This window comes from Schistocerca piceifrons, chromosome 5 (assembly GCF_021461385.2).
Source record: "Schistocerca piceifrons isolate TAMUIC-IGC-003096 chromosome 5, iqSchPice1.1, whole genome shotgun sequence".
Lineage (NCBI taxonomy): Eukaryota > Metazoa > Arthropoda > Insecta > Orthoptera > Acrididae > Schistocerca > Schistocerca piceifrons.
Genome location: NC_060142.1, coordinates 350,371,041 through 350,384,502, shown reverse-complemented (window position 1 = coordinate 350,384,502; position 13,462 = coordinate 350,371,041). Strand labels below are relative to the sequence as shown.

At 45.4% G+C, this 13,462-nt stretch overlaps 1 protein-coding gene across 2 annotated transcripts in view; it reads right to left on the bottom strand.

The window, feature by feature from the left end:
- The window catches only part of LOC124798034 (villin-1), a 370,930-nt gene extending 361,239 nt beyond the window's left edge, over positions 1 to 9,691 (bottom strand). Inside the window, exon 1 of one of the 2 annotated variants that reach the window (XM_047261251.1) lies at positions 9,609 to 9,691. The gene's annotated coding sequence lies outside the window, so the exon portion shown is untranslated. The remainder of the gene's footprint in view (positions 1 to 9,608) is intronic. The other variant, XM_047261254.1, reaches the window with a different exon arrangement.
- Between the last annotated feature and the right edge of the window lie 3,771 nt (positions 9,692 to 13,462).

Sequence of the window (13,462 nt, the reverse complement as noted above, 5' to 3'; positions counted from 1 at the left end):
CCTTTCTCTTCTCTCTCTCCTGCTACTAAGCAAATATACTCCCATAACATTGTCTTCTATTCCTTCCCCTCGTACCGCGTTCCAATCCCCGATCATTAGATTATCATCTCCTTTTATATACTGAATAAGCTGTTCATTATCCTCATATACTCTACATCTTCATTGCCTTCTTGTGAAGTAGACCTATATGTCTGAACTACTGTTGTTAGTGATCTTTCCATTTCACTTCATGGAGTCCAACACTATATAGACAGAGCCTTTGCATATCCCTTTCCAGATTTTCTAGTCTCCATACGATGTCAAACTTCTGATATTTCACACTCCGACTAGTAGAATGTTAGCATTTCGTTGATTACTCTTTCTCTCATGCTGTACATACTAGCCGTAGTTAATAGAGAGCGGTCACCAATTGGTGTGGTTGACCGTGACAACTACGAGGCAAATAGAAAAAGTTTTGTTTCTCATGATAGCAGATGAATGTTCGAATCACATAGATATGGCGTACATCAGTTCGTCTGACTGCATCCAGCGCCGAGTCGCCTTCTGTGACATTGCGCGCACACTCTCAGCTTTAAATGACCCTTCGAGGCATGCTGACAGACTGGGCAGCGTACATAACCAGCATTGCCAGTTCATGATTGGAGACCAGCTTGCTCTACTCAACTGCACTGAGAATGCAACCCATCGATTTCTTTGAGACTATTTAGAGAACGTGGTTTTCGATTTAAAAATTACTGCGTAGGTCATGAGGGTGGTACAAAACTATTTGGGCGATCTATAATGGTAAACAGTAAGTTTCAAATACTTAAAATTTTCCCCTTTTAACTTCAAAATAATTTTCCGATGGTTAGATTATAAGACGGCTTTTGTTGTAATCAAATTATGTCGATACTAAGTCGAAACCACATAAAAGAGAGGAAGTTTGAATATAAATCTCGCATGTAACCGAAATAATTACACAACGGTATAGTCTGTAAATAACAAAAGAAAAATGAAGGAAGGAAGATTGGGTTTAATGTCCCGTCGACATGGAGGTCATTAGAGACGGAGCACAAGCTCGGATTGTACCAGTGATGAGGAAGGAAATCGGCCCTGCCGTTTTCAAAGGAGCCCTCCCGGCACTTGCCTGGAGCAGTTTAAGGAAATCGTGGAAAAGCTAAATGTGGATGTTCCGACACGAGCCTGAACCGTCGTCCTCCCGAATGCGAGTCCAGTGTGCTAACTACTGCGCCACCTCGCTCGGTGTAAACAACTAAGATCATTCCCGAACTGACGAAAAGTATAACACGTAATGCCGTAATGGATTAAAGAATTTAAGATGCAAACGCTGTATTCAGGACATTTGACTCAAATGAAAATTACAGTCGTATTTGTGTAGATCACTGGAGAAATAATAGAAACATACCGTATGGTTTTTATTTGACAACCTTATCCCATTAACTTTGCTACACCAATGTCAATCCGTCTTTTCTCATTTGTTTTCGATCCATGTTAACGTTCACTGTGAAGCGTATTCGTGGCCGAAGTCAGTGTGTACAAAACACATTTCGTTGTAAACACAGCGTAGGAGGTACTGTTCCGGCAGAAATATGCCTCAGATGTAACGCTTTTCCCGACTACTTTCAGGACATGTTCCATTCTGAAAATAGACATATTGTATGTCACTGTATTGCTGTATTCACTATCGGATGATACTGTATTGGTACAATTTTTAGACAAATGAGTCATACTTACTTTGATACGTCGACAGTATGAAATATATAGATATTAATCACTTGTGCTCAGCATTCGTAACTGTCGAGATATCGAAGCAATTACTCCGCTGGATGCGTTATATCATGTAGTGAAAAAGTTGTTTAGATATCTTGAACGACTTATTTGTCATGGACCACTGTACATGGTGTGTTGGCTCAATATCCACATTAAGTTGCGGTAAGATTTTGTGGCTTTTGGAATTGTCTGATCTGCTGTGATTTACCTATTGCTTTTTTCGTGAAGCAGACTTGAGGGAAAAAACGTTAGAGCTTATGCTCACATTAACGTTGAGGTCATTATAAATGGAACACCAAACTGGATTAGTTATGGTCGGGGGAAGGAATTGGCCATAGCCTTGAAGTGATTTAGGAAGGAGGATTTAAAATGCAGACTGGCAATAGCCAAGGAAAACTTTTCTGAAGATTGCGAAACTTGTTATCATTGAACATAAATCTGACTACTAGTAAGTCCTTTATGAAAGAGTGTGTGTGGACTGCAGCTTTAAATGGAAGAGAAAAATGGATAATAACAGTACAGAGAAGAAGAGCATCGAAACTTTCGAAATGTGGTGCAACAGAAAAATGCCGAAGGTTAGATCGGATAGCTAATGAAGAGGTGCCGAATCAAATCAGGGAGGAAATAATTTTGCATCACATATTGACTAAAAGAAGAGAGAGGTTGGTAGGACACGTCCCGAAGCATCAAAGATTCAGTGTTGTTAATGGAGGGAAATAAAAAAAAAGTAGAAGAGCCCGAGGGTTGATAACGGTTGAAGGTTTCAAACGGATACGTATTGTAAATAAACAGTTTTACAAAGAACCCACTGAGTGCGAGGTCGAGAAATGCCCACGATGTTTACGACATTCAACGCCCCACGTACTACTGGCTGCTGATGGCAACAGGGGCGGAACTGGGGGTACGCAGTGGTGAGCACAGCATGAGGCTATGGAGTGTAGTTTAACTGCTTAGTAATTCACAGATAGTGGTGTTGCTACAAAGCAGAGCAATGGCAACGATAAATAACGCAAACATCGCATTATACCTACAACAGTAGCCAGAAGTGACATTTCGTCAGAAATAAACCCAAGGAACTTCGCAGAGTGAGAAAGAAGTGGCAGATGAGATATTAGCGTTTCTGCAAGATGAATCAGCAGAATGTGTGGTGTCGCATACGCTCGACTTTGCAGACAATGTACATGTAGAATACAATTGTAACGATATGTGCTTAACAAGTGGAAGTGGTAGTGAAACAGGTGTCGAGGCATGTAGTTCATCATCCTTGTCGGCAGGGAGCCACATATCCTGTCTCCAGTGAATTGTAGTAAAGGACAGTCATTCTCCAAGGAGTGGGCCGGCCGAAGTGGCCGTGCGGTTAAAGGCGCTGCAGTCTGGAACCGCAAGACCGCTGCGGTCGCAGGTTCGAATCCTGCCTCGGGCATGGATGTTTGTGATGTCCTTAGGTTAGTTAGGTTTAACTAGTTCTAAGTTCTAGGGGACTAATGACCTCAGCAGTTGAGTCCCATAGTGCCCAGAGCCATTTGAGCCATTTGAGTCCAAGGAGTGGGCACTAAACATGATTCCGTTCATGAAAGATCATTCGCAGCATAGTGAAAAACAGTTATGAACAGATTTTGAATATGACCGCAGCAATATGACCGTTTAGTACACAAGAAAAATTACGAATATACAAGGGAGGACAAGGCGCACTTGTTACAACAGCTGGTGATGGTATGTTTCAAGGATGTTCGATGCAATTTCAGGATGTGCCTGATAATGAAGTAGTACGTTATGCACATCAAACTGCGCGCGACATGAATTAGAGTGATATCAAGGGAAGCAGTGGATGGTTCCATAACTACGAACAGTGCTACAGAACTGGGAGACGTAAGACAATGAAATTTCAAAACAAAGCGTCAACTCGACGATGCACACCAAAGTGCGCAATCGTCCCGAAATTGTGTAGATGAGATAAACAAACTTATCTCCTCGTTCAGTAAGGAATTTGTTCTCAACTGTGATCGATTGAGATTTGAAGAGGAAATGCGTATAGAAGGAAGCCTGAAGATTAGAGGTACCAAGAGAGTTGCATCAAGATCAGCTAACATCGGCAGCTTAACGCATTCGTATACAATGGTGCCGCTTGTTAATCTGGAGGCCGCGCGGGATTAGCCGAGCGGTCTTAGGCGCTGCAGTTATAGACTGTGCGGCTGGTCCTGGCGGAGGTTCGAGTCCTCCCTCTGGCATGGATGTGTGTGTTTGTCCTTAGGATAATTTAGGTTAAGTAGTGTGTAAGCTTAGGGACTGATGACCTTAGCAGTTATGTCCCATAAGATTTCACATACATTTGAACATTTGTTAATCTGGGTGGTAAATTGGCTGGAAAGTTATGTATTGTGCTGTGAGAAGTTGGAGGTGCTCTGCCCTCTACGATTCTTTCTCGTGTGCGTGATCTTGCAGCGGTGGTAGGAAATATTTACGTCACAGAAAGCAAGAGTGGAAAAATGGGTGTGAGAGAATTACAACTATGGTATGGGCACTGCTTTTGGCCAATATCTGGTCAAAATAAGTTGCTTTTGCTTGATTTCTGGTTTGTGTGTAAAACTATGCCTCCTGAAAAGTTTACGACATTGCAGTTCGTATCACTTAGAACCACCGGGCAAACTCGGCCTCTAGATATTTGTTTCTTCTGTGCCTGTAAAACATATTACCACACTATCTGCAGCTACGCTTTAAAGGACAGCCAGTTTCATTATAAGCTCTACGACAAACTGTTTCGCATTCGGCTGCATGCCATCACATTCCATCAGTTCTCATCAGCCCGTTACACCAACATGATTCCACATACATTCTTTATGACGGAATTACTAGCTGAACGTCCTGCACGGTTGGTAACTCTCAAGGAGTTTGCCTTCGATCTTGATGATGCGAACCTTTGTGATCACTGCGTTGCGCCATTTTTCATTCGGTGTTCGTAGTGTAAGTCAATGATTCGTTTGAACCTTTCTTGAATGTAGATTATTTCCATTTTGTGACGTGTAATACAGACATTATATAGAAACCTGATGGATCTCTGCACCTCTCAGACATTCATTTTCTGTCGTGCCCATGGTAAGTCATTAGCAGCTAATATTTTTCCTGTCATAATTTTTGATACAACACTTTCAAATGAGCCTTACTGAAAGCTGAACTTGCGACCTCGCACTCAAGGGGTTCCTTGTTAGGACTAACGACGATAACACAAAGAATAACATGCTGGAATGTACTGGTAAAAAATGGTTCAAATGGCTCTGAGCAGTATGGGACCTAACATCTGAGGTCATCAGTCCCCTAGAACTTAGAACTACTTAAACCTAACTAACCTAAGGACATCACACACATCCATGCCCGAGGCAGGATTCGAACCTGCGACCGTAGGGGTCGTGCTGTTTCAGACTGAAGCGCCTAGAGCCTCTCGGCCAACCCGGCCGGCTACTGGTAAAGATTTGGTTTTGCACTCATGGAGTCGGAAATATGTTCTTGAGAACATATGGTTTCAAAGGATGTAGCGATGCCGATCGGTCACTGAGATGCAGCCATTATGAAACTGTAACAGCAACTTTTCGGTGGATCAACGGAGCCTGGTACGTATGCAAGAAGTCGCATTTTCCTGTGCAGTGCCGAAACACTCCAGCTAAGAGGTCACATGGCGCACCAACGGCAGAGAGGTTCAGTGCAGTGGTGTACATTCCGCTTTTAACCTGCCCATGGTTGCCTGTTAGCCAGACAGGCAAGCCACCGCACGTTATCAGCAGAACGGGCAGGTTGCTTTACCGCCGTACAAGCCAAGCTACGCCCAACCCAAGCAGGCTAAAGGTATCTTCCTTGCCTGGTCGTTTTCCCGCAGTGCTACGCTGCGTTGCAGTTTATACTGTACCCTTTCACTGTGGTGTTATGAGTAGAGCGCGGAAGTTGATGAAACCTTTTTTTTTCGCGAGTATCACAAGGCGCATCTCAATGAAATACACATTTATTTAGGGGCATTGTAGGCCAGGAAACGGTGGATATCATTTGTCCTTTTGTTTCCTTTTCGGTGTATTTCGGGCTTATTTATTTATTTCGCTGTAAACGGTTTTCTCTTCAACTTCATCCTCTTTCACCTAGAACTGGCTATTCTTAATTGGAACCATCATAACGTCACCTCTGATACGTGTTGGCGTAGTAAGCACAATCGCTTCTGAAAACTGATATCATTTGCACCTAAGAAACCGAGGATGTCTATTATGCTGCAACTCCAACTAAAGTGAGGTTTTAGAAGTCTACTTTCTGTAACCTTAGTGTTCTCCAGCCAAATATGACCCCAGGTATACAAATTTTAATTACTTTTTCCAGGAAGTGTATTGTAGGTTCGCTGTATTCTTTGTAAGTGGCCAAAATAGTTCATTCTAAATGTCGCAAATGGATTTTAGCAAACACGAAATTCGTTATTCATATTATGTTAATCTAAAAGGTTAATGTCTGAAAGAAGACTCTTTTCTTTTGCACTAAACTGTCATCGCGCTACGTTGCATACCACCAGAGTCTGTTTTTTTTTTTTTATTTTTTTTTTTTTTTGTTTTTTTTTTTTTTTTTTTTTTTTCCTACTGAGCTGTTGCCAAATGGCCTCAAGTCCGTAGCACACATTTCCACACACTTGTAAGCCATCAAGTCTTTGTCCTCTTTCAAAATATTTATGGAGTAAGGAAACGGCTGGTCAAATTTACTTTCTACGCAATTTCCTCTGCGAAACACATACCGATTTATTTGAAGCTGCCTCACAAACACTCGACAACTTTTCGCCTGGAGGATTTCGGCTGTTTCGTGACTGGTATGTAGGGTGTCTGATAAGTCACTCCCTGTTTTTAAACAATTATAATTTCCTTACTTATGGGCCAATTTTCTTAGAACTACTTTTGTTAGAAACAGCACTTCTTGGCATTGTGTTTAACATCATTTTTCTTTTGTTTACGTTGGAAAATGTCGCCAGTATTGACTGTGCAAGAACGGGCCAAAATAGCAGCTCGTTATGAAATCTGGGGATCTATGGTACGAGTACAAAGGTAATGGAGGGCTGAATGAGGGAGCCATACAGTGGGGATGCATAAAAAGTTGAAAATTGCCATTTCAAAACGCTAACAATAGGGAGTGTTGCCGATGCAAGAATATTAGGAAGACCATGAACTATGAGGACACCAGATGATGTTGACAGAGTTCGTGAAATGTTCATAAGGAGCTCTAAGAAATTACCAATGCGTCAACAATCTCGAGAAAGCAGTCTTTCACGTTACGCAGTTGCATCGATTCTTAACAAAACCTCACTTCAACGCCGTGGCAGCCACATTATGTGCAGCAATTGTTTCCTGATGACTGTAGCAGAAGAATGGAGATTCGAGAAATTTTCTTGGGTTGGAAGATGATTGGTCTGAACTTTTTGAGAACATACTGTGGACCGATGAGGCAGTTTTCCACACTGGATGATTTGTAAACAGACGTAACTGCCGTTACTGAGCAACCGAAAACCCACACGAAAGTGTTGAAAAAGCACAAAGGTGTCCGAAGTAGGGTATGGAATCATATCAGCCGAAGTAGTTGGTCCTGTCACATCGAATGGCGAAAGTTACCTGGAAATGCTGCAAGATAGTGTATGGCCAGTAATTTCACAATGGAGAACAACCCACAGCTTCACCTCACGCAGGACGAGGCACATTTTTTCCCTGGTCGTTGAACTGAGACAGACGCACATGAGTGGCCTGCCCTGCAATTTTTTTTCTCTGGCGGTGGGGTGAGGAGAAGGTTTACAAGAGAAAACCACTGAACTTGGATGAATTGGAAGTAATAATATCTGATGTGTTAGCCAATGTTCCACCTAATGTGTTACAGGCAGCAGTATCGCACGTAACAGTTCGTTTAAGAAAATGCGTAGAGAGTACTGGAGCTTATGTGGAGGTTTAAAATAACATTAAACACAACATCAGGGAGTGCTGTTGCTTATAAAAGTGGGTCTAAGAAAATTGGTTCATAAATGAGGAAATTATAACTGTTTAAAAGTAGGGAGCGACTTATCAGACACCCTGTATATTCCCCGATTCTTAATTTCTCCTCACTCACCTTTGAGTCTGTTTTGTTCAGTTGGCTGCCCCCACTGTTATTATATATGAGCTGCAGTGAAACTACCTACGCAGACACATTGACTACTGGCCATTAAAATTTCTACACCAAGAAAAAATGCAGATGATAAACAGGTATTCATTGGACAAATATATTATACTAGAACTGACATGTGGTTACATTTTCACGCAATTTGGGTGCATAGATCCTGAGAAATCAGTACCCAGAACAACCGCTCTGGCCGTAATAACGGCCTTGATACGCCTGCGCATTGAGTCAAACAGAGTTTGGATGGCGTGTGCGGGTACAGCTGCCCATGCAGCTTCAACACGAAACCACAGATCATCAAGAGTATTGTGACTATCCAATTGCTCGGCCGCCATTGACCAGACGTTTTCAGGTGGTGAGAGATCTGGAGAATGTGCTGGCGAGGGCAGCAGTCGAACATTTTCTGTATCCAGAAAGGCCCGTACAGGACCTGCAACATGCAGTCGTGCATTATCCTGCTGAAATGTAGGGTTTCGCAGGGATCGAAGGAAGGGTAGAGCCACGGGTCGTAACACATCTGAAATGTAACGTCCACTGTTCAAAGTGCCGTCAATGCGAACAAAAGGTGACCGAGACGTGTAACCAATGTCACCCCACACCATCACGCCGGGTGATACTCCAGAATGGCGATGACGACTACACGCTTGCAATATGTGTTCACCGCGATGTCGCCAAACACGGATGCGACCATCATAATGCTGTAAGCAGAACCTGGATTCATCTGAAAAAATGACGTTTTGCCATTCGTGCACCCAGGTTCGTCGTTGAGTACACCATCGCAGGCGCTCCTGTCCGTGATGCAGCGTCAAGGGTAACTGCAGCCATGGCCTCCGAGCTCATAGTCCATACTACTGCAAACGTCGTCGAACTGTTCGTGCAGATGATTGTTGTCTTGCAAACGTTCCCATCTGTTGACTCAAAGATCGAGACGTGGCTGCACGATCCGTTACAGCCATGCGGATAAGATGCCTATCATCTCGACTGCTAGTGATACGAGGCCGTTGGGATCCAGCACGGCGTTCCGTATTACCTTCCCGAACCCACCGATTCCATATTCTGCTAACAGTCATTAGATCTCGACCAACGCGAGCAGTAATGTCCTCCGATACGATAAACCGCAGTCGCGATAGGCTACAATCCGACCTTTATCAAAGTCGGAAACGTGATGGTACGCATTTCTCCTCCTTACACGAGGCATCACAACAATGTTTCACCAGGCAACGCCGGTCAACTGCTGTTTGTGTATGAGAAATCGGTTGGAAACTTTCCTCATGTCAGCACGTTGTAGGTGTCACCACAGGCGACAACCTTGTGTGAATGCTCTGAAAAGCTAATCATTTGCCTATCACAGCATCTTCTTCGTGTCGGTAAAATTTCGCGTCTGTAGCACGTCATCTTCGTGGTGTAGCTATTTTAATGGCCAGTAGTGTACCTAGCCATTCTGTAAGCACGTTGGATGAATTACACAACAACCTGTTGTGAGGTGCAGCAGGCTCAACGGGTCCCGCGAATCTTGCCAGGTTTGCGGAAACCCGAGTAGGCCTTCTTTAAGCACTGAGCCCCCCGCACGCGTGTACTCTTGTGTCTCCTGTGAGGCAGATTAGAGTTGCTATGATGGCTGCGCCGGAGATAGGTGCCGGCAGGCTGGAAGGAGAATCTGTGCAGCTCAGGTCGAGACTCACCAGTGCCGGCGCAGAGGAGAGGAGACTCCAGGCCGCGGCGAGCACGCTGGCGGTAGCGGTGGCGGTGGCGCTGCGCTGGAGGCCGCGGCTGGACTGACTTCCAGCCAAGGCCGGCCGGTTCCCTCGCCTCACCTCGCCTCACCTCACAGCGATTTGCGCTCCCGCTTCGCTTCCTCCACTCGACACGGTCGCTATCACGCTCAGTACCTAAGGATCGACGGAGTACCACCTCCTCGGGAATGCGTCCCAGGCTGTGTCTACAGGTTGTCGCTACAGTGGCAACTTCGTCCGTAATTGCTCCCTTCGCGTACGAGAAAAATAAAGAAGTCGGGTTTACCGTAACGTCGACGAGGACGTTAGAGACAGCACGCTCGGATTGCGGAAGTATAAAAATACGACTGAATTTTCTCACTTTGAGAAGACAGAAGGAGCAATCTGTTTATTCTCAAAAAATATTCTAAAGCCAAAATAGTATAAATATATCTCTATTTAAAACAAACGGTTTCGACAGACTTTGCTGTCATCTTCAGCCCTTAAAAACCATTTTGATATGAAACATTTTTAAGTTGGAGTCACACCAAGTTTTCACGTGCATAGAAAAACAGCACATTACCGAACTTTTGTCGTAACTAAAACATTTAAAAACATAAAGCGACTTGTGCAATTTCCATTGTCCATATACGAGGGTTGGAACTTAAATAGTGGTAACTATTTATTCACAACCGATACAAAAGAGTTACATGTTTGCACCTGTTACTGTCCTTCAAAGCCGGCCCCTTGTGGCCGAGCAGTTCTAGGCACTTCAGTCTGGAACCGCGCGACCGCTACGGTCGCAGGTCGAATCCTGCTTCGGGCATGGATGTGTGTGATGTCCTTAGGTTAGGTTGGTTTAAGTAGTTCTAAGTTCTAGGGGAGTGATGACCTCAGATGTTAAGTGCCGTAGTGCTCAGAGCCATTTGAACCATTTTTTTGTCCTTCAAAGTAGTCACCAGCGTTGTGTAGAACCCGTTGCCAGCGATGTGCAAGGCGTAGTAGACCGTTAGCAGAGCCTGTTCTGTTGATGTTGCGAATAGAGCCATCTACTGCCTGTCGAATCTCTGGAACCGTTCTGAAGCGAATGCCACGAAGTGGTTCCTTCACCTTCGGATTCAAATCAAAGTCACAAGGACTTAAGTCCGGGGAGTATGGTGGATGGGACAGTACTTACCAATCCCATCGACCGAGCAGAGCAGCCACAGCTTGCGCTGCATGCGCCCGCGCATTGTCGTGCAAAATGTTGGGTTGTGCAGAAAGTGTCGCCGCTTCTTTCGCAAAGCTTTTATTTGGAGTATCATCTGTGACCGGCTTTGCGAAGGCGGAACATATGTATCTTCGAGCTGCCGTTTGCACTTCCGGCCACGCTTGGCGTGGATGCGGTGCGACCTTACGAGGAAGTACGAACAAGGGAAATTCTCCATCGCACATTCCTCATATTTAGTGGTAAAATGGCCCAGTGGATAGCCCATCAAACACTGAACACAGATCAAGCGTGAAAAGAGGAAGAAGGCGTACTGAAGTGTGAGAAGAGAAGCAAAATAGAAACAGTGAACACTTTAAGCTCAAGATGTGCAACATCGAGCGATTTGGAATAAGCACGCCGTCGTAGTTGTGGGACACTATACATTGGTTATAGAATATCAGTCATGGGGTAAGAATATAATACCGTCGCAAGTAAATGTGATGAAGAGTGAGAGCAGGCGAGATGATTGGTTGCTTCTCTGATTACGGGGAAGGGACCAAACAGCGAGGTCATCGGTCCCATCGGATTAGGAAAGGATGGAGAAGGAAGTCGACCGTGCCCCTTCAAAGGAACCATCCCGGCATTTGTCTAAAATGATTTAGCGAAATCACGGAAAACCTAAATCAGGATGGCCGGACGCAGGTTTGAACCGTCGTCCTCCCGAATGCGAGTCCAGTGTGCTAACTGCAGTTCCACCTCACTCGGTCAGGCGAGATGCCGCATAGACGTCTCACAGAAATGAAAACAACAAATAAACGGGGTGAACTTTTTTACAACAAAGGAATTCAAGAGTCAAAACTTACAAAACGGAATGCAAGAGATATAATATGTGGTGCTTGTGTAGAACAAATGTGAGGTACGTATGTCTGGAGGTCCCTTCCTTGCACTTCGCTGTTGGAAACGGACGTAACACCACGACGCAGAGACGAATTTGAATACAGCGAACAGACAAGTCAATGACCGGATGGACAGTTCATAACTTTGTGAAAAAAATGGGGCACGAGGGAGATTTCAATACGAATTTCCCTCTTCGCAGCACAACACCGTGACCACATAACCTCGACGGCATGGCTACTCAAACTCGCTCGATGTTCGCCCACGACGTCACGGCCTGCATCGGAACCGTCGAGGTGCTCGGCAACAGCGACACCGTTTGTACTTCATCCGTGTGAGGAAGGAGAGCATCTGAAAGTCGATTCAAGCTCGGACACGGAGATGTTCGTCGTGATCCACAGGACGCAGATACGCCTTCCCGCAAGCCTTCATCTGCGCCATGACCTTGCCCAGATAACACATGAGCCATAGTAGAGCAACATGGACTCTTAACACCAACACTCTCCGGGAAGAGGCTTGCCATCTAGCTGTCACTGACACCTGGCACAAATGTGAACGACAGCGTCATACCTAGGATTCGCGTTATGGTGGTGGACATACTGTGCCGAATCAGCTACTCGCTGCACGCTCATAGCGCATGGAGGAGACAGGGCAATTTGACAACGATCGACCTCAGAGTTTTACTACACGATCTTGAGGGAACTAGCATCGCAACAACCTTCACCAGAGCGCCAAACGGCCGACCAGCGGTCACAGGCACAGCTCCTGCAGATCACGGGTGCCAGACTGGAAGGCACGCGGGTTCGGGTGAGACTGAAAGATTCCATCCCAGAAGAACGTGCTTCTCTTTATCACATTGTCAGAGAACAGAGACATCATAACAGGCAACTCTTCACAGCAGTTATTCGGCAGACCGGCAACGTGCAGAAACGCACACCACCATCTCCAGTGTCATCACAGACTCTCGATCTGGTAGGTCACAGGCCTGACAATGACGCTGAGGAGTCCTGCACGACCTGCAGCCTTCAGGTGGGGCACAAGGAGACGACAGATTCTCGGAGGCCGTCACGCTGGAAGAATTGCGCATAGCGCTGTTGAGAGGCGCGAGAAACAAATCTCCTGGACCTGGTGGTCCTCTGCTTGACTTTTATAGCACCTTTTTTGACCTAATGGAGGTACTTTAGCGGCAGATCTGGTGCGAACTCCTGAATCCAGGCTTCGCATCCCCCCCTCCCCTTCGAATTTTTCGAGGACATGGTAATTCCAGTGCCCAGACCAAACAGGGGTGCAGACCGCGAGACTGCTTGTCGTTGACATTAATTAATTTGGATTACAAGCTGTTCATACGCATACTCCATGCTCGCCTCTTCGCTGCTTTCAAGGATCCAATTCACGCCGATCAAACATGTCTTGGAGGTGGCAATAATATATACGTGGCATTAAGCTCTTGTAGGGATGTGCTAGTTCTGCTGTCAGCATGTCGCTTAGAAGGCGCCGTTGTAGCGGTTGACCTGGACCAAGCGCTTGACCAGTTGAGGAGGGCTTCTTGCAGGCTGTCTTAGAGAAGATGGGCCTGTCCCTAGTATCGGCTGGTGTGGTTCACCGTCTCTTCCTCGGGGCCCTTTCCACTATCCTGGTCAATGGCTACCGCTAGCCAGTATTCACTATCGAGTGCTGCCTTTCTCTTCGCCGCCGCCGGCGAGCCCGCGCTTCATTGTCTACGTCAACGTTTAGAAGGCAT